Raw genomic sequence first — 19,472 nt, forward strand, 5'->3', positions numbered from 1 at the left:
TCATGAAGGCAAAAGAAACAAAAGCAAAAATGAACTATTGGAACTTCATCAAGATTAGAAGCTTTGCACAGAAAAGGATACAGTCAACAAAACTAAAAGACAACCTACAGCATGGGAGAATATATTTGCAAATGACATATCAGATAAAGGGCTAGTTTCCAAGATCTCTAAAGAACTTATTAAACTCAACACCAAAGAAACAAACAATCGAATCATGAAATGGGCAAAAGACATGAACAGAAATCTCACAGAGGAAGTCATAGACATGGCCAACATGCACATGAGAAAATGCTCTGCATCACTTGCCATCAGGGAAATACAAATCAAAACCACAATGAGATACCACCTCACACCAGTGAGAATGGGGAACATTAACCAGGCAGGAAACCACAAATGTTGGAGAGGATGCGGAGAAAAGGGAACCGTCTTGCAGTGTTGGTGGGAATGTGAACTGGTACAGCCACTCTGGAAAACTGAGTGGAGGTTCCTCAAAGTCTAAAAATAGACCTGCCCTACAACCCAGCAATTGCACTGCTGGGGATTTAACCAAAAGATGGAGAAGCTATGGAATGCCTGGACACCTGCTCCCCGATGTTTGTAGCAGCAATGTCCACAATAGCCAAACTGTGGAAGGAGCCTCGGTGTCCATCGAAAGATGAATGGATAAAGAAGATGTGGTTTATGTATGCAATGGAATATTACCTAGCCATTAGAAATGACAAATACCCACCATTTCCTTCGACGTGGATGGAACTGGAGGGTAGTATGCTGAGTGAAATAAGTCACTCGAAGAACGACAATCATTATATGGTCTCATTCATTTGGGGATTATAAATAATAGTGAAAGGGAATAGAAGGGAAGGGAGAAGAAATGGGTAGGAAATATCAGAAAGGGAGACAGAACATGAAGACTCCTAAGTCTGGGAAACGAACTAGGGGTGGTGGAAGGGGAGGGGGGTGGGGATGCGGGTGAATGTGGTGACGGGCACTGAGGGGGGGACTTGACGGGATGAGCACTGGGTGTTATTCTGTATGTTGGCAAATTGAACACCAATTAAAAATAAATTTATTATTTTTAAAAAAAGGAATGGATGCTGTATTTTGTGAAATACTTTCTCTGCATCTATTGAGAATATCGTATGGCTCTTGTTATTTCTCTTGTTGATATGATCATTGATTGATCATTGATCATTGATTGCTTTACAAGTGTTGAACTAGACTTGCATCCCGGGGATAAATCCCACTTGGTCATGGTGAATAATATTCTTACTGTATTGTTGGATCCTATTGGCTAGTATCTTGTTGAGAATTTTTGCATCTGTGTTCATCAGGGATATTGGTGTATAATTCTCCTTTTTGTTGGGGTCTTTGCTTGGTTTGGGGATTAAGGTGATGGTGGCCTCATCGAACGAGTTTGGAAGCATTCTGTCTCTTTCTATATTTCAGTACAGCTTTAGTAGTATAGGTATGGCTTCTTCTTTAAACTCTTGATAGAATTCCCCTGGGAAGACATCTGGCCCTGGACTTTTATGTCTTGGGAGGTTTTTGATGACTGCTTCAATTTTATCCCTGGTTATTGGCCTGTTCAGGTTTTCTATTTCTTCCTGTTCCAGTTGTGGTAGTTTGTTGTTTTCTAGAAATGCATCCATTTCTTCTAGATTGCCTAATTTATTGGCATATAGCTGTTCATAATAAGTTTTTAAAATAATTTGTATTTCCTTGGTGTTAGTGGTGATCTCTCCTTTCTCATTCATGATTTTATTAGTCTGAGTCTTTTCTCTCTTCTTTTTAATAAGGTTGGCTAATGATTTATCTATCTTTAATTCTTTCAAATAACCAACTCCTGGTTTTGTTGATCTGTTCCACAGTTCTTCTGGTCTCTATTTCCTCGAGTTCTGTTCGATTCTTTATTAATTATCTTTCCCTGCTGTGTGTAGGATCTATTTGCTGTTTCCTCTCCAGCTCCTTTAGGTGCAAGGTTAGCTTTTGTATTTGAGTTCTTTCCAGTTTTTGGATGGATGCTTGTATTGGGATGTATTTCCCCCTCAGGACTGCTTTTGCTGCATCCCAAAGATTTTGAATGGTTGTGTCTTCATTCTCTTTAGTGTCCATGAATCTTTTCAATTCTTCCCTCATTTCCTGGTTGACCCCTTCTTGTTTTAGCAGGATGGTCCTTAACCTCCATGTGTTTGAAATCCTTCCAAACTTCTTCTTGTGATTTAGTTCTAGTTTCAAAGCATTATGGTCTGAAAATATGCAGGGTACAATACCAATCTTCTTTTATCAGTTTAGACCTGATTTGTGACCCATTATGTGGTCTATTCTGGAGAATGTTCCATGTGCACTTGAGAGGAATATGTATTCAGTTGCGTTTGGATGTAAAGTTCTGTAAATATTTGTGAAATCCATATGGTCCAGTGTATCATTTCAAACTCTTGTTTCTTTGGAGATGTACTTAGAAGACCTGTCGATTGTAGAAAGTGCTATATTGAAGTCACCAAGTATAAGTGTATTATTTTGTAAGTATGTCTTAACTTTGATTATTAATTGATGATATACTTGGCAGCTCTCACATTCGGGACATGACTATTCACGATTGTTAGGTCATCTTGTTGGATAGATCCTTTAAGTATGATATAGTGTCCCTCCCTCTTCATCTCTTACTAGTCTTTGGGACAAACTTTAGTTTATCTGATATAAGGATGGCTACCCTGATTTCTTTTGAGTACCATTTGAATGGTATATTGTTCTCCAGCTTTTTATTTTCAGGGTCTAGGGTTCCTCATGTCTAAAATGAGTTTGTTGTAGACAGCAAATAGATGGGTCTTGCATTTTTATCTAGGCTGAAACCCTGTGCTTTTTTATGGGGTCATTAGGCCGATTCATATTCTGAGTTACTATTGAAAGATATGAATTTATTGTCATCGGAATACCTATTCAGTCGCTGTTTTTCTGGATTGTTTCCTTGGGCTTCCTCTTTCTTTTACAGAGTCCCCCTTAATATTTCTTGCAGAGCTGGTTTGGTGGTCACATATTCTTTCAGTTTCTGCCTATCTTGGAAGCTCTTTATCTCTCCTTCTTTTCTGAATGACAGCTTTGCTGAATAAAGTATTCTTGGCTGCAGGTTCTTCTCATTTAGGACCCTGAACATATCTTGTGAGTCCTTTCTGGCCTGCCAGGTCTCTGTGGAGAGGTCTGCTGTTATCCTAATACTTCTCCACATAAATTTTAGGTATTTATTTGCTCTTGCTGCTTTAAGGATCTTCTCTTTATCTTTGGAATTTGCATGTTTCACTATTAAATGTTGACGTGATGTTGAGCTGTTTGTATTGATTTTAGGGGGGATCTCTCTATCTCCTGGATCTGAATGCCTGTTTCCCTTCCTGTGTTAGAGAAGTTCTCAGCTATGATTTGTTCAAATATACTTTCTGGTCCCCTGTCCATTTCAGCACCCTTGGGAACCCCAACTGAACGTAGATTTTTCCTTCTGAGGCTGTAATTTATTTCCCTTAACCTATCCTTATGATCTTTTATTTGTTTTTCTCTTTTTTCCTCAGCTTCCTTCCTTGACATCAACTAGTCTTCATGTCACTCACTCATTCTTCTACCTTCTTAACCTTCATCATTAGGACCTCCAGTTTCGATTGCATCTCATTTAATTGATTTTTATTTTTGGCCTGATTAGATCTGAATTCTGCAATCATGAAGTCTCTTGAATCCTTTATGCTTTTTTCTCGAGCCACCTGTAGCTTTACAATAGTGCTTCTGAATTGGCTTTCTGACATTGAATTTTAATCCAATTTTTCTAACTCTGTGGGAGAGAGGACTATTTCTGATTCTTTCTTTTGAGGTGAGTTTTTCCTTCTAGTCATTTTCCTCAGTGCAGAGTGGGTAAAAACAAGTTGTATTGGAAAAGGGAGAAAGAGAGAAGTAACGGTGGGGAGGAGCAAACAGAAAACAAAAAACAAGGGCAAGTATCCTCTGATTCTATATACTGTAAATCCCTCGACTTACCCTGGAACTTTCCAGTGCTGCTTGTTCAATAACTTGATTTCCCCCTGTCCTTCTAGCTGGTCTTCTGGGGGAGAGGCCTGTTGTGCTGATTCTCGGGTGTGTGCACCTGGGGGAGCTGCAAAGCCCGCTGGCAGGTGCATGGCTCAGTGGGAGCTGTTTATCCTGTGAGGCCTGTGCTCAGTCCCAGGTACAAGGCAACACCATGAGGAGGAACAACAGTGGCGGTGGTCAGCTCTCCAACTCTGGAGTCAGCTCCTGCAGTAACTACCACAGCTCCCAGACCTTGAGGAAGACACAAAGAGATGGAAAATATTCCATGCTCATGGCTTGGAAGAATTAATATTGTGAAAACGTGTATGCTACCCAGGGCAATTTACACATTTAATACATTTCCTATCAAAATACCACGGACTTTCTTCAGAGAGTTGGAACAAATCATCTTAATATTTGTGTGGAATCAGAAAAGACCCCACACAGCCAGGGGAATATTAAAAAGAAAACCAGAGCCGGGGGCATCACAATGCTGGATATCTAGTTGTACTACAAAGCTGTGATCACCAAGACAATGTGGTACTGGCACAAAAATGGACACCTAGATCAATCGAACAGAATAGAGAACCTAGAAATGGGCCCTCAACTCTATGGTCAACTAATATTTGACAAAGCAGGAAAGACTATCCATGGACAAAAGGACAGTCTCTTCAATAAATGGTGCTGGGAAAATTGGACAGCCACATGCAGAAGAATGAATCTAGACCATTCTCTAACACCATACTACAAAGATAAACTCAAAATGGTTGAAAGATCTAGATGTGAGACAAGATTCCATCAAAATCCTGGAGGAGAACCCAGGCACACCATTTTTGAACTTGGCCACAGCAGCTTCTTGCAAGATACATCTATGAAGGCAAGGCAAACAAAAGCAAAAATGAACTATTTAGACCTAATCCAGATAAAAACCTTCTGCACAGCAAAGGAAACAGTCAAAAATACTAAGACAACCTACAGAATGGGAGGAGATATTTGCAAATGACCTATCAGATAAAGGACTAGTATCCAAGATCTATAAAGAACTTACTAAACTCAACACCCAAGAAACAAACAATGCAATCATGAAATGGGCAAAGACATGAACAGAAGTTTCACCAAAGAAGACATACACATGGCCTGCAAGCACATGAGAAAATGATCCACATCACTTGCCATCAGGGAAATAGAAATCCAAACCACAATGAGATACCACCTCACACCAGTGAGAATTGTGAACATTAACGAGACAGGAAACAACAAATTTTGGAAAGGATGTGGAGAAAGGGGAACCGTCTTGCAGTGTTGGTAGGAATGTGAACTGGTACAGCTACTCTGGAAAACTGTGTGGAGGTTCCTCAGATAGTTAAAAGTAGAGCTACCCTACTAGCCAGCAATTGCACTGCTGGAGATTTACCCCCAAATTTATGCATTTACAGATGCAGTGAAAAGCCGTGGCACCTGCACCCTAATGTTCATAGCAGTAATGTCCACAATAGCTAAACTGTGCAAGGAGCCTTAGTGTCCATTGAAAGATGAATGGATAAAGAAGATGTAGTATACATACTACACATACTACATCTTCTTTATCCATTCATGTATATATATATCCATCCATCCATCCATTCATGTATATATATATATATATATATATATATATATATATATATATACACAATGGAACATTACTCAGCCATTAGAAACAATGAATACCCTCCATTTGTTTCAACATGGATAGAACTGAGGCATTATGCTGAGTGAAGTAAGTCAATCAGAGAAGGACAATCATTAATGGTTTCAATCATACAGGGAATATGAAAATAGTGAAAGGCATTATAGGGGAAAGGAGAGAAAATGAGTGGGAAAAATCACAGAGGGTTACAAAGGATGAGAGACTCCTAACTCTGGGAAATGAACAAGGGGTAATGGATGGGTTTTGGGTTGGGTGATGGGGTGACTGGGTGACAGGCAGTGAGGAGGGCACGTGACAGGATAAGCACTGGTTTTAATATTATAGGTTTGCAAATCAAACTCCAATAACAAAATATGGAAAAAATATGATTTGTCTGATATAAGGATTGCCACCCCTGCTCTTTTTTGATGTCCATTAGCATGATAAATGATTTTCTACCACTCACATTCAATTTGCAGGTGACTTTGGGTCTAAAATGAGTCTCTTGAAGATAGCATATCAATACAATTTGCTTTTTTATCCAATTTGATATCCTATGTATTTTGATTGGGGGCATTTAGCCCATTGTCATTCAGAGTAACTATTGAAAGATGTAAATTTAGTGCCATTGTAGTATCTGTAAAGTTATGTTTCTGTAAATTATCTCTGTTCCTTTTTTGACCTATATTACTTTTTGTCTATATTTCTCTTTGCTTAAAGCTCCCTTTCAATAATGAGGAGCTGGTTTGGTTATCACAAATTTTTTATTTATGCTTGTTCTGGAAGCTTTTTTCTCTCTTTCTATTTTGGACATCCTAGCTGAATAAAGTATTCTTGGCTGCATATTTTTTCTCATTTAGCACCCTGAATATATCTTTATAGTCCTTTCTGGTGTGCTATATCTCTGTCAGTAGATCTGTTGCAAGTATAATGTTTCTATCCCTGTATTTTATGGACCTCTTCTCCCAAGCTACTTTCAATATTTTCTCTGTCTCTAAGATTTGCAAGGTTCAGTATTATATGTCAGGCTGTTGATCTATTTTTATTTATTTTTGAGGGGGTTATCTGTGCCTCATGGACCTGCATGCCTATTTCCTTCCCCAGGTTATGGAATTTCTCTGCTATAATGTGTTCCAACATACCTCCTGTCCCTCTCTCTCTTTCCTTTTCTTCTGAGATTCCAATTATTCTAATGTTTCAGTTTATGGTATCACTTGTCTCTGGAATTCTCCCATCATGATATAGTACTTGTTTACCTCTATTTCTTTTTTTTTTTTTTGAGTTAAGTGAAATCTTTTTTTAATAAATTTATTTTTTATTCGTGTTCAATTTGCCAACATATAGAATAACACCCAGTGCTCATCCTGTCAAGTGCCCACCTCAGTGCCTGCCACCCAGCCACCCCCACCCCCTGCCCTCCTCCCCTTCCACCATCCCTAGTTCATTTCCCAGAGTTAGGAGTCTTCCATGTTCTGTCTCCCTTTCTATACACTAACAATGAGACTGAAGAAAGAGAAATTAAGGAGTCAATCCCATTTAAAATTGCACCCAAAAGCACAAGGTACCTAGGAATAAACCTCTATTTCTTGTTTTTGTTTTTGTTTTTTTAATTGCATTGACTAGGACTTCCAGGGCTATGTTGAATAAAAGTGGTAAGGGTGAGGATCTTTGTCTTTTTCCTTATCTTTAAAAAAAGATTTCATTTATTTATTTGATAGAGAATGAGTGGTAGGGAGGGGCAGAGGTAGAGAGAGAGAGAGAGAAAGAGAGAGAGAAGCACACTCCCTGCTGAGCAGAGCACCCAGCGCAAGGCTGGATCCTAAGACTCAGAAATCATGACCTGAGCCAAAGGCAGATGCTTAACTGACTGAGCCATCCTGGCACCCCTCTTTTTCTTTATCTTAGAGGAAAAACTTTTAGCTAATTATTGTCCAGGATAGCAACATAGAACCTACTTATCTCACCTGTGGAATAAGTCCACAATTACTCTTGAAGTAATTCCTTCTGAAGGAAATACAGCAACCAGCTGAATGATTCCTACACATCAGGCAAGTAAGAAAATACCCACATTATTCCACATTGAAATGAGTAAGACAGGCTGAAACACACTTTTGTTATAAACTCCACCACCATTGGGAGGGAACTCCAACCTTCCACTTGTCCCCTGAGGAGCAAAGATTTCAGCTAGGTTCACATCTAGCACCCCAACTTTAAAAACTTTTATATAAGAATTGAGATCCCAAAATGCCAGTTGTATAAGCCAATGATGCTTGTGTCTGTGAGATCTGCAAGTTTAGGAAATAAAGAAACAATTATTAAGGGGTCCATGAAGACTATCTGTGGCTCTTTCCAGGTCTCAGCACAGAGGGAGCAGGCAAAAAATTCCCATCTCTCAGTCTTTCCCTGAAAGATGCCTATTTGTATATTTTTAAACTAACTCCCTGGTAGTACCCAGACTTGTAATATAACATGTATCCAGAAGTTAACTGTGATCATTGCTGAAGACCAGTGAAGGCAACAGACACCACCTCTGCCTCTCATCTGAGTCACTCTCAAACTGCCAAATCTCCCTGTAGGAATCTTGTGCACATGTCTGGAATTCCAATGTTTCTGGCTGCTTTCAAGTGATGGATCCCTAGATTGACTTGCTCTGATACCCAAAGGGATCACATTCATATTCTCACAGGACTATCAAACAAGGAAACAGGTCTTAGTTGGGTTTACATGCCAGGGTTTGGCATAGAGGAAGCAGACAGAAATGCCCATCTCCCAGTTTTTCCTTGAATGACGTCTATATACTTAAAAGCTGCTGCCTGGTAGTTAGGCTTCTAATTTAGTATGCATCAAGGGGGTGACTACAATCCACCTTAAAGGTGAGTAAAGCCTTTCCTTATGCCTATAGTGCACCCCAAATCACCACTCTTTCCCTGGAAGGAGTCTATACACACATCTGGAATTCCAGATTTTGAGGCCATCAGACAAGGGACAGGCCCTTTGATCACCTGGCCAATAGCCAAGGGGTTTGCATTCACAAGTGCCACAAGACTTTAGGAAAAAATACATGCAGTTCTTATTGAGCACAGGATCACCTTACCCTCCCCACTCATGAGTATACACCTGAGTCAAGAGAAGAGAAGGCAAGCAAAAAATCCCATCTCCCAGTTTCTTCCTGGAAGGTCCGTAATTGCATACTTTCCCATCTGCTGTCTGAGGGTTCAGTTTCCAATCAGTCTGAACCTAGATGCTGACTGCAATCTTTAACTTGAGGACACTGACAGGTCTTGGCATACCTTCAACTACAGACCACTAAAAACAAAGAAGTCAGATTAGACCATCAAAAAGGCTTGAAAGGCAACCAAGATTTCAGTCTGGGCTAATCAATAATAGTCATTTCCTGTATCAATACTGGGTAATGTGGTTGTTTAGTCTAATGCAAAGAAACCAATAAAAATATTTAAATAAAATGAAGAAATGGAAAAATGTGTACCAAAGAAACAAAAATATAAAATTCCCAGAACAGACCTTAATGAAATGGAGATGTGATTTAACTGATAAAGATTTCAAAAGAGTGGACACAAATATTCTCACTGAAGTCAGGAGAACAATGTATGAAGAAAGTAAGAATTTCAACACAGGTATAAAAAATATAATAAAGTACCAAACAAAAATAACAGAGTTGTAGAATATTATAACTGAATTGGAATATTCAACATAGGTGTACAACAGACTAGATCAGGTGAAAGAAAGGATCAGCGAACTTGAAGACAGAGCAGTGAAATTCATCCAATTAGAGGGTCAAAAAGGAAAAAAAAATGATGAATAGTAAAGATAGCTTAAAATATTTGTGGTAAACTAGTAAGAGGACCAGTATATGCATTATATGGATTCCAGAAGAATAGAGAGAAAAGGGTAGAAAGCTTAATTTAAAAAAAATGACTAAAAACTTCCCTTCTCTGGAGGGAAAAGCAGACATCCAGATTCAGAAAGTCCAGAGAGTTCCAAAAGCAATGAATCCAAAAAGACACATTTAAGATATATTATGAAATTATCAAAAGTTAAAGAGAAGAGTGGTGTCTTAAAAGCAGCAAGAGAAAAACAATTTACTATGTGCAAGGGAATCTCCATAAGTCTATCAGCAGATTTTTCATCATGCAAATTACTCACATATTTATATGTTAAAATCATGAGGTCACACTGAAAATCCCAATTATAAGTCAGTCCTCTTTTTTTCTAGTGTTTTATTTTTTAGTTTGCTATTCTTTCTTCCACAATGAGAAACCTGGTTCCTTGAATCACTAACATATTTACTAATTTGCTCAGTCCTATGTTACATCTAAGATATTTTCAGATAGTTTGAGTAAATCGTTATAATAAACAGAAATAATTTTTCAGAAATTATTTGCACTTTTCTACCAAACCCCTACTTTATAGACTGTCATACTCTTCCTTCCTTCCTTTCTTCCTTTTCATTTCAGTGCGGTTATGTAATTCATTGGAAATACAGTTAGATTTATTTATTGTTTACTTTCAGTTTCATTTTTTTGTTTTTTTTTTAATTTATTTTTTATTGGTGTTCAATTTGCCAACATAAAGAATAACACCCAGTGCTTATCTCATCAAGTGCCCCTCTCAGTGACCGTCACCCAGTCACCCTCACACCCTGCCCACCTCCCTTTCTACCACCCCTTGTTTTCCCAGTGTTAGGAGGCTCTCATGTTCTGTCTCCCTTTCTGATATTTCCCACTCTTTTTTTTCTCCTTTCCCCTTTATTCCCTTTCAGTATTTTTTATATTCCCCAAATGAATGAGAACATATAATGTTTGTCCTTCTCCGAGTGACTTATTTCACTCAGCATAATACCCTCCAGTTCCATCCACATCAAAGCAAATGGTGGGTATTTGTCGTTTCTAATGGCTAAGTAATTCCATTGTATACATATACCACATCTTCTTTATCCATTCATCTTTTGATGGACACCGAGGCTCCTTCCACAGTTTGGCTACTGTGGACATTGCTGCTATAAACATCGGGGTGCAGGTGTCCCGGCGTTTCATTGCATCTGTATCTTTGGGATAAATCCCTAGCAGTGCAATTGCTGGGTCGTAGGGCAGATCTATTTTGAACTCTTTGAGGAACCTCCACACAGTTTTCCAGAGTGGCTGCACCAGTTCACATTCCCACCAACAGTGAAAGAGGGTGCCCCTTTCTCCACATCCTCTCCAACATTTGTTGTTTCCTGCTTTGTTTTTTTTTATTTGTTTTTTTAACAAATTAATTTTTTATTGGTGTTCAATTTACCAACATACAGAATAACACCCAGTGCTCATCCCGTCAAGTGTCCCCCTCAGTGCCCATCACCCACTCACCCCCACCCCTCCTTCTCCCCTTCCACCACCCCTAGTTCATTTCCCAGAGTTAGGAGTCTTCATGTTCTGTCTCCCTTTCTGATATTTCCCACACATTTCTTCTCCCTTCCCTTCTATTCCCTTTCACTATTATTTATATTCCCCAAATGAATGAGAACATACACTGTTTGTCCTTCTCCGATTGACTTACTTCACTCAGCATAATACCCTCCAGTTCCATTCACGTTGAAGCAAATGGTGGGTATTGGTCATTTCTAATGGCTGAGTAATATTCCATTGTATACATAAACCACATCTTCTTTATCCATTCATCTTTCGATGGACACCAAGGCTCCTTCCACAGTTTGGCTATTGTGGACATTGCTGCTAGAAACATCGCGGTGCAGGTGTCCCAGCGTTTCATTGCATCTGAATCTTTGGGGTAAATCCCCAACAGTGCAATTGCTGGGTCGTAGGGCAGGTCTATTTTTAACTCTTTGAGGAACCTCCACACAGTTTTCCAGAGTGGCTGCACCAGTTCACATTCCCACCAACAGTGTAAGAGGGTGCCCTTTTCTCCGCATCCTCTCCAACATTTGTGGTTTCCTGCCTGGTTAATGTTCCCCATTCTCACTGGTGTGAGGTGGTATCTCATTGTGGTTTTGATTTGTATTTCCCTGATGGCAAGTGATGCAGAACATTTTCTCATGTGTATGTTGGCCATGTCTATGTCTTCCTCTGTGAGATTTCTCTTCATGTCTTTTGCCCATTTCATGACTGGATTGTTTGTTTCTTTGGTGTTGAGTTTAATAAGTTCTTTATAGATTTTGGAAACTAGCCCTTTATCTGATATGTCATTTGCAAATATCTTCTCCCATTCTGTGGGTTGTCTTTTAGTTTTGTTGACTGTATCCTTTGCTGTGCAAAAGCTTCTTATCTTGATGAAGTCCCAATAGTTCATTTTTGCTTTTGTTTCTTTTGCCTTGGTGGATGTATCTTGCAAGGAGTTACTGTGGCCAAGTTCAAAAAGGGTGTTGCCTGTGTTCTCCTCTAGGACATTGATGGAATCTTGTCTCACATTTAGATCTTTCATCCATTTTGAGTTTCTCTTTGTGTATGGTGAAAGAGAGTGGTCTAGTTTCATGCTTCTGCATGTGGATGTCCAATTTTCCCAACACCATTTATTGAAGAGACTGTCTTTCTTCCAATGGATAGTCTTTCCTTCTTTATCGAATATTAGTTGACCATAAAGTTCAGGGTCCACTTCTGGGTTCTCTATTCTGTTCCACTGATCTATGTGTCTGTTTTTGTGCCAGTACCACACTGTCTTGATGACCACAGCTTTGTTTCCTGCTTTGTTAATGTTCCCCATTCTCACTGGTGTGAGGTGGTATCTCATTGTGGTTTTGATTTGTATTTCCCTGATGGCAAGTGATGCGGAGCATTTTCTCATGTGCATGTTGGCCATGTCCATGTCTTCCTCTGTGAGATTTTTGTTCATGTCTTTTGCCCACTTCATGATTGGATTGTTTGTTTCTTTGGTGTTGAGTTTAATAAGTTCTTTATAGATCTTGGATACTAGTCCTTTATCTGATAGGTCATTTGCAAATATCTTCTCCCATTCTGTAGGTTGTCTTTTAGTTTTGTTTACTGTTTCTTTTGCTGTGTTTTCCCCTTCCCATTCTTTTTGATTTTTTTTTAATGTGTAGTACATTAACATGTTTCCCAAAGTAAAACTATGGAAAGGGTTATATTCTGAGAAGTATCACTGCCACCCATATCCATTCCATCTTATATTTTTTCCTTTCTTTTTTTAAGATTTCATTTATTTATTCATATTAAAGAGAGAGAGAATGAGAGAGAGAGAGAGAGAGAGAGAGAGAGAGAGAGAGGCAGAGACATAGATAGAGCGAAAAGCAGACTCCCTGCAAGGAGCCTGATGTGGAGTTTAATCCAGAACCCCAGGATCACATCCTGAGCCGAAGGCAGACACTCAACAGGTGAGCCACACAGGCTTCCCCTACTTTTTCCTTTCAACACATCTTTTCTAGATAACCAACATTACTGTTTTTAAATTTATCTCTCTTGTTATTTGTAAAGATACACACACACACACACACACACACACACACACACACATATGCTTTCTTATTTTCATTTTTTTCTTACACAAAGACAATATGCTATATATGGTCTTTTAAACTTTGCTTTTTCACTTAATCATATTCCATATAAATTATTCTATATCAGTTCATCAAATTTTTGCCCATCCTTTTGTATATCACAGAATACTGCATTCCTCTATTGTATATGTATACCATATTTTATTTAACCAATCTCCTATGGTTAAATAATTTAGGTAGTTCTCAGTATTTTTAAATCACAAATAATGATCCAAATAATCTATTCTTATGTACTTTTATATTGTTGGAGGTAATCCTCAAGGTAAATTCCTAGAAGTGAGATTGCTGTGTGTCATGAACTAAATTGTATCTCTTCTACCATAAATTCATATGTTGAAGCCCTAACCTCCCTTGTCATTGTACATGTACATAGAGCCATTAAGGAAATGAGGGTTAAATGAGGTAAAAAAAAAAAAAAAGGTGAGACCCTAATCCCATGTAACTGGTGTCTTATAAGAAGAGCTGGAGGCACCAGAGCTTGCTCTCTAGGACACAGCAAAAGTTCACCATATGCAAGGATTTCAGCATAGGGAAATAGGGCTCACCAGAAACCCACTATGCTGGCAACTTGGTCTTAGAATTACTGCCTCCAGAAGTGTGAGAAAATAATTTTCTGTTGTTTAAATCACTCAGTCTTGTGGTATTTTTTATGGGAGCCAAAGCAGATTACTATACTGGGTCAATGAGTAAATGAAAATGTCACTTTCTTAGTATTGTAGATTTCCCTAAAAGAGGTTGAACTATTTGCATTCTTAAAATTGGTGTTTGAGAGTGCCTTTCCCCCCACATCCTCACCAACTGTGTACATTGTTAAAGTTTTGGATTTTGCCAATTGAATGGGTGAGAAATGGTATCTCAGTGTAGTTGTAATTTGAATTTTTATAAATACTCAGTGTAGTTGTAAAATAAAATAGCTTTTCATATACTAAGAGTCATGCTTATATCTCCTTTCATGAATTTTCTACTCATGTCTTTTCCTAATTTTTCTGTAAAATTTTGGTCTTTTCTCTCTCTAATTTTAAAAGATCTTCATACATTTGGGATATTAGCTCTTTATCTGCTACAATATTTGTTTCCAGGTTCTGATTTATATTTTGATTTTAATTATGGTAATTATTGTTATAAAAAAGTTTTTTAAAAAATAGATTTTATGTAAGCTCTGGATTTTGGGTCATTGGGAAAAATTCTAAAGCATTTATCTATACTCCAGTTATAGATGAATTTATCATATATTCTTCTAGTACCTGTATATTATTTTTAAAAATATGTTATTTATTTATTCATGAGAGATACAGAGAGAGAGGCAGAGACACAGGCAGAGAGAGAGAGAGGCAGAGAGAGAGAGAAGCAGGCTCCATGCAGGGAGCCTGACATGGGACTCGATCCCGGGTCTCCAGGATCACACCATGGGCCGAAGGCAGGCGCCACACCACTGAGCCACCCAGGCGTCCTAGTACCTGTATATTAATGCTTACTTTTGCATTTAAGTATTTGATCCATGTGAAGTTTATCCTTGTGTGAGACAATAATCTGATTTTATAATTTTGTAAAATGATTATCCAGTTGTTACAACACAATTTATTAAAAACACTATCATTTCCCCAGTGATTTGAGATTTTACTTTAACCATATAAAACATTTCTATGTCATTGGGTCTATTCCCGAACGTTCTCTTCTATTCTATTGATGTATTTATTCATAGATCAGTATAATAGTGCATATATTATAGCAGCTTTGTAGTATACCTAATATCTGGTAGTGGAAATACCTCTTCATATACCTATTTTTAAATTTTTTCTTAATGATTCTTGTATTTTTATTGTTCTATGTAAACTTTAGAATCAACTTCTCTATGTCAATAAAAACTTCATTTGGATTTTTACTGGGGAGATATTAAATTTATATGTTATTTTATGGTAAATTTATATTTTAATGGCATTGAGATGACAACTCAAACAATGGATACTTATTCATTTGTTCAAGTCAATTCTATGCCTTTTAGGAGTGTCTTCACACAGGTTTCTTTCACATAGGTTTTCAATATGTCATTGTAAGGTTAATACTAAACATTGTATCCTTTTTGTTATTACAAATGGGATTGTCTAATTTTGAAAATACTTAAGAGATTATTAATGTGTATATTAATGTGATAGAATTTTTTCAATACTGAAAATTAAAGGCTATTTTTAGCAACAAAAATAAGTACAGTATCATCATTATGAATGCTCATTTACTTTTTTGAAATTTAAATTCCAGTTAAAAGGGGTAGTGGAAGGGGATGTGGGCTGGGGGATGGGGTGACTGGGTGACAAGCACTGAGGGGGCACTTGACAGGATGAGCACTGGGTGTTATACTATATGTTGGCAAATCGAACTCCAATAAAAATATACAAAAAATATAAATTCCGGTTGACATACAGTGTAATATTACTTTCAGGTGTACAATACAGTGATTCAGCACTTCCACACAGAGCCTGGTGTTTATCACAACAAGTGCACTTGAAAAGACATTTTTCCCCCCACTGGATTCTCTTTCCTGCTTTGTCAAAAATTGACCATATAACTGGGACCTCATTTATGGCTTTCCTATTCCATTCCATTGATCTATGTGCCTATTTTTATGCCCATTTCGTACTGTTTTGATCAGTACAACTTTGTAATGTAACTCAAAGCCTGGAATTATGATGCCTCCATCGTTGCTTTTCTTTCCAAGGTTGCTTTGGCTATTTGAGGTCTTTTGTGGTTCCAAACAAATTTTAGGATTGTTGGTTCAAGCTCTTTGGAAAATGCTATTGGTATTTTCATAAGGATTGTATTAAACATAGATTGCTTTTGGTAGTATAAACATTTTAATAATATTCGTTCTTCTAATCCATGAGTATGGAATGTCTTTCCATTTCATTGTGTCATCTTCAATTTCTTTCATTAGTTTTATAGTTTTCACAGTACAAAATTTTACCTCTTTTGTAAGGCTATTCCTAAGTATCTTATTGTTTTTGACGCAACTCTAAGTGGGATTATTTCCTTAATTTCTTTCTATTGTTTCATTATTGGTATATAGAAATGCAACAGATTTCTGTGTGTTGATTTTGTATCCTGAGAGTTTACTGAATTTGTTTATCAGTTGTAGCAGGCTTTTTTGATGATGTCTTTAGGGTTTTCCATATATAGTATTGTGTCTTCAGCAAGTAGTAAAAATTTGACTCCTTCCTTGCCAATTTGGATGCCTTTATTCTTTTTATTGCCTGAATGCTGTGGTTAAGACTTCCAATCCTATGTTAAAGAACAGTGGTGAGAATGGACATCCCTGTCTTTTTCCTAACCATAGAGGAAAAGCTCTGTTTTTGCCCATTGAGGATTATATTAGCTGTGGCTTTTTCATAGATGGCCTTTATTATGTTGAGGTATAGTCTCTCTAAACATACTTTGTTGAGGGTTTTTATCATGAATGGGTGTTGTACTTTGTCAAATGCTTTTTCTACATCTGTTGAAATGATCACATGGTTCTTACCCTTTTTTAAGTTTATGTGATGTATCATATTGTTTGATTTGTGACTATTGAACAACACTCACAGCCCAGGCATAAGTCCCACTTGATCGTGGTGAATGATTTTTTAAATTTATTGTTGGATTCAGTTTGCTAGCATTTCATTATGAATTTTTGCCTCCTTGTTCATCAGGGATATTGGCCTGTAGTTCTCTTTTTTGTAAAATATTTACCTGATTTTGCTATCAGGGCAATGCTGGTGGAGTTTGGAATAGACCATCAACTTAATATAGCCTGCTGTATGCAGAATACATAGAATAGAATGAGTTTGGAAGTTTTCCTTCCTTTTCTAGTTTTTGGATAGTTTGAGAATAGGTATTAAAGCTCCTTTAAATGTTTGGTAGATTCATTTGTGAAGCCATCTTGTCCTGGACTTCTGTTTGTTGGGAGTTTTTGATTACTGATTCAATGGCTTTGCTGGTTATCATTGTGTTCAAATTTTCTATTTCTTCACTTTTCGGTTTTGGTAGTTTGTATGTTTCTAGGAATTTATCCATTTCTCCTAGGGTGTCCAATTTTTTGGCATATTTTTCTCATAATCTTCTATAATTGTATTTCTGTGATGTTGCTTATTATTTCTCCTCTCTTACTTGTGATTTTATTTATTTTATTCCTTTCCCTTTTTTTCTTGATAAGTCTGGCTAGAGTTTAAGCAATTTTATTGATTTTTTTCAAAGAACCAAGTTCTGGTTTAATAGATCTGTTCTTTTTTTTTCTCTCTTTTAGTTTCTATATTGTTTATTTCTACTCTAATCTTCACTATTTCCTTCCTTTTGCTGGTTTGAGGTTTTTTTGTTATTCATTTTCTATCTCCTTTAGGTGTAAGATTTGTTTGAGTTTTTCTTGCTTCTTGAGGTAGGCTTATGTTGCTAGAAACTTCCAATTTGAACTGCTTTTGTTGCACTCCAAAGGTTTTGGACTACTGTGTTTTCATTTTCATTTGTTTCCATGTGTTTTTGATTTCCTGGTTGGCTTACTCATTGTTTATTAGTCTGTTGTTTAACATCCATTTATTTGTAGACTTTTCAGACTTTTTCTTGTAGTTCACTCTTGGTTTCAAAGTTTGTGGTCAGAGAAGATGCATGTTATGACTTTGATCATTTTGAATTTGTTGAGTCTTGTTTTATGGCTTAATATGTGATTCATTCCGGAGAATGTTCCATGTGTACTTGAAAAGAAGTCATGTCAGTGGGGGTGTTAAAGTCCCCTACTATTAGTGTATTATTAATGATTAGTTCCTTTATGCTTGTTACTGTTTCATGTATCTGGGTACTCCCAGGTTGGGTACATAAATATTTACAATTGTTATGTCTTCCTGTTGTATTATTCCCTTTATTATTAAATAGTGTCCTTCTTTGTCTCATGTTACCATCTTTGTTTTAAAGTCTAGTTTGTCCAATATAAGTATTGCTATTCTTATTTTTGACACCCACTAGCATGACAAATGTTTCTCTGTCCCCTCACTTTCAATCTGCAAGTATCTTCAAGTCTCAAATGTGTTTCTGGTAGGCAGCATATAAGATAAGTCTTGTTCTTTTTAGTCTATTTTGTAACCTTATGTCTTTTGATTGGAGCATTTAATCCATTTACATTCAAAGTAATTAATCATAGATGTGTATTTTTTGCCATTTTATTACTTGTTTTGTGGTTTCCTGAAGGTTTCTCTAATCTTTTCTTGTCTTTCTCTCCTTCATGGCTTGCTGGTTTTCTTTATTAATCTATTTGGATATCTTTCTCTTTATTCTTTGAATAGCTATTTGTGGTTTGTGATATATGTTTACCATTAGGTTTATGTATATAACAACTTCTGCATACAGCAGGCTATATTAAGTTGATGGTCACTTAAGTTTTAACCCATTCTTTTCTCCTTTCCTTCCCATGTTTTAGGTATATGTTATGTTTTATACTTTTTGAATTCCTTGATTGATTTTTCACAGAATTATTCATTTTTAGTGTTTTGTGTTTCCTGTCTTCATACTGTCATTTTTGGTCTCTCTTTTCTATTTAGTTTGTCCTCTTTAGTATTTCTTGCATGGCTGGATTAGTGGTTATGAACTCCTTATTTTTTATTTGTCTGGTAAACTCCTTAACTTTCTGTCTATTCTGAATGATAGCCTTACTGGATAGAGTATTGCTGGCTATAGATTTTTCCCATTTGGCACTTTGAATATATCATGACACTCCTTTCTGGCTTGGAAAGTTTCTGCTGAAAAATCTGATGATAACCTTCTATGGATTCCTTTGTATGTAACTGTCTTGTTTTCCCTTATTGCTTTTAAGGTTTTTTTCTTTTTCACTAAACTTTGCAAATTTAATTACAATATGTATTGTTATTGTTCTGCTTTTGTAGATTTTGTTGGGGATTCTCTGTGCCTCCTGGATCAGAATATCTGTCTTCTTCTCCAGATTAAGGACGTTTTCTGGTATTATTCCTTCAAATAAATTTCTGTTTTTTTTCCCTCTTCTTCTGGAACTTCTATAATATGAAAGTTATTACATTTGGTGGAGTCACTGAGTTCCCTCACTCTATTCTCATTTTTCATACTTCTCTTTTCTCTCTTTTGTTCAAATTGATTAATTTCAACTATTCTGTCTTTAATCACTAATTCATTCCTCTGCTTCTTCCAGCCTGCTGTTTATTCCATCAGGAATGTTTCTTTCTTTTTTTTTTTTTTTAAGGAATG

Source organism: Vulpes lagopus, chromosome X (assembly GCF_018345385.1).
Source record: "Vulpes lagopus strain Blue_001 chromosome X, ASM1834538v1, whole genome shotgun sequence".
In the NCBI taxonomy this organism is placed as follows: Eukaryota; Metazoa; Chordata; class Mammalia; order Carnivora; family Canidae; genus Vulpes; species Vulpes lagopus.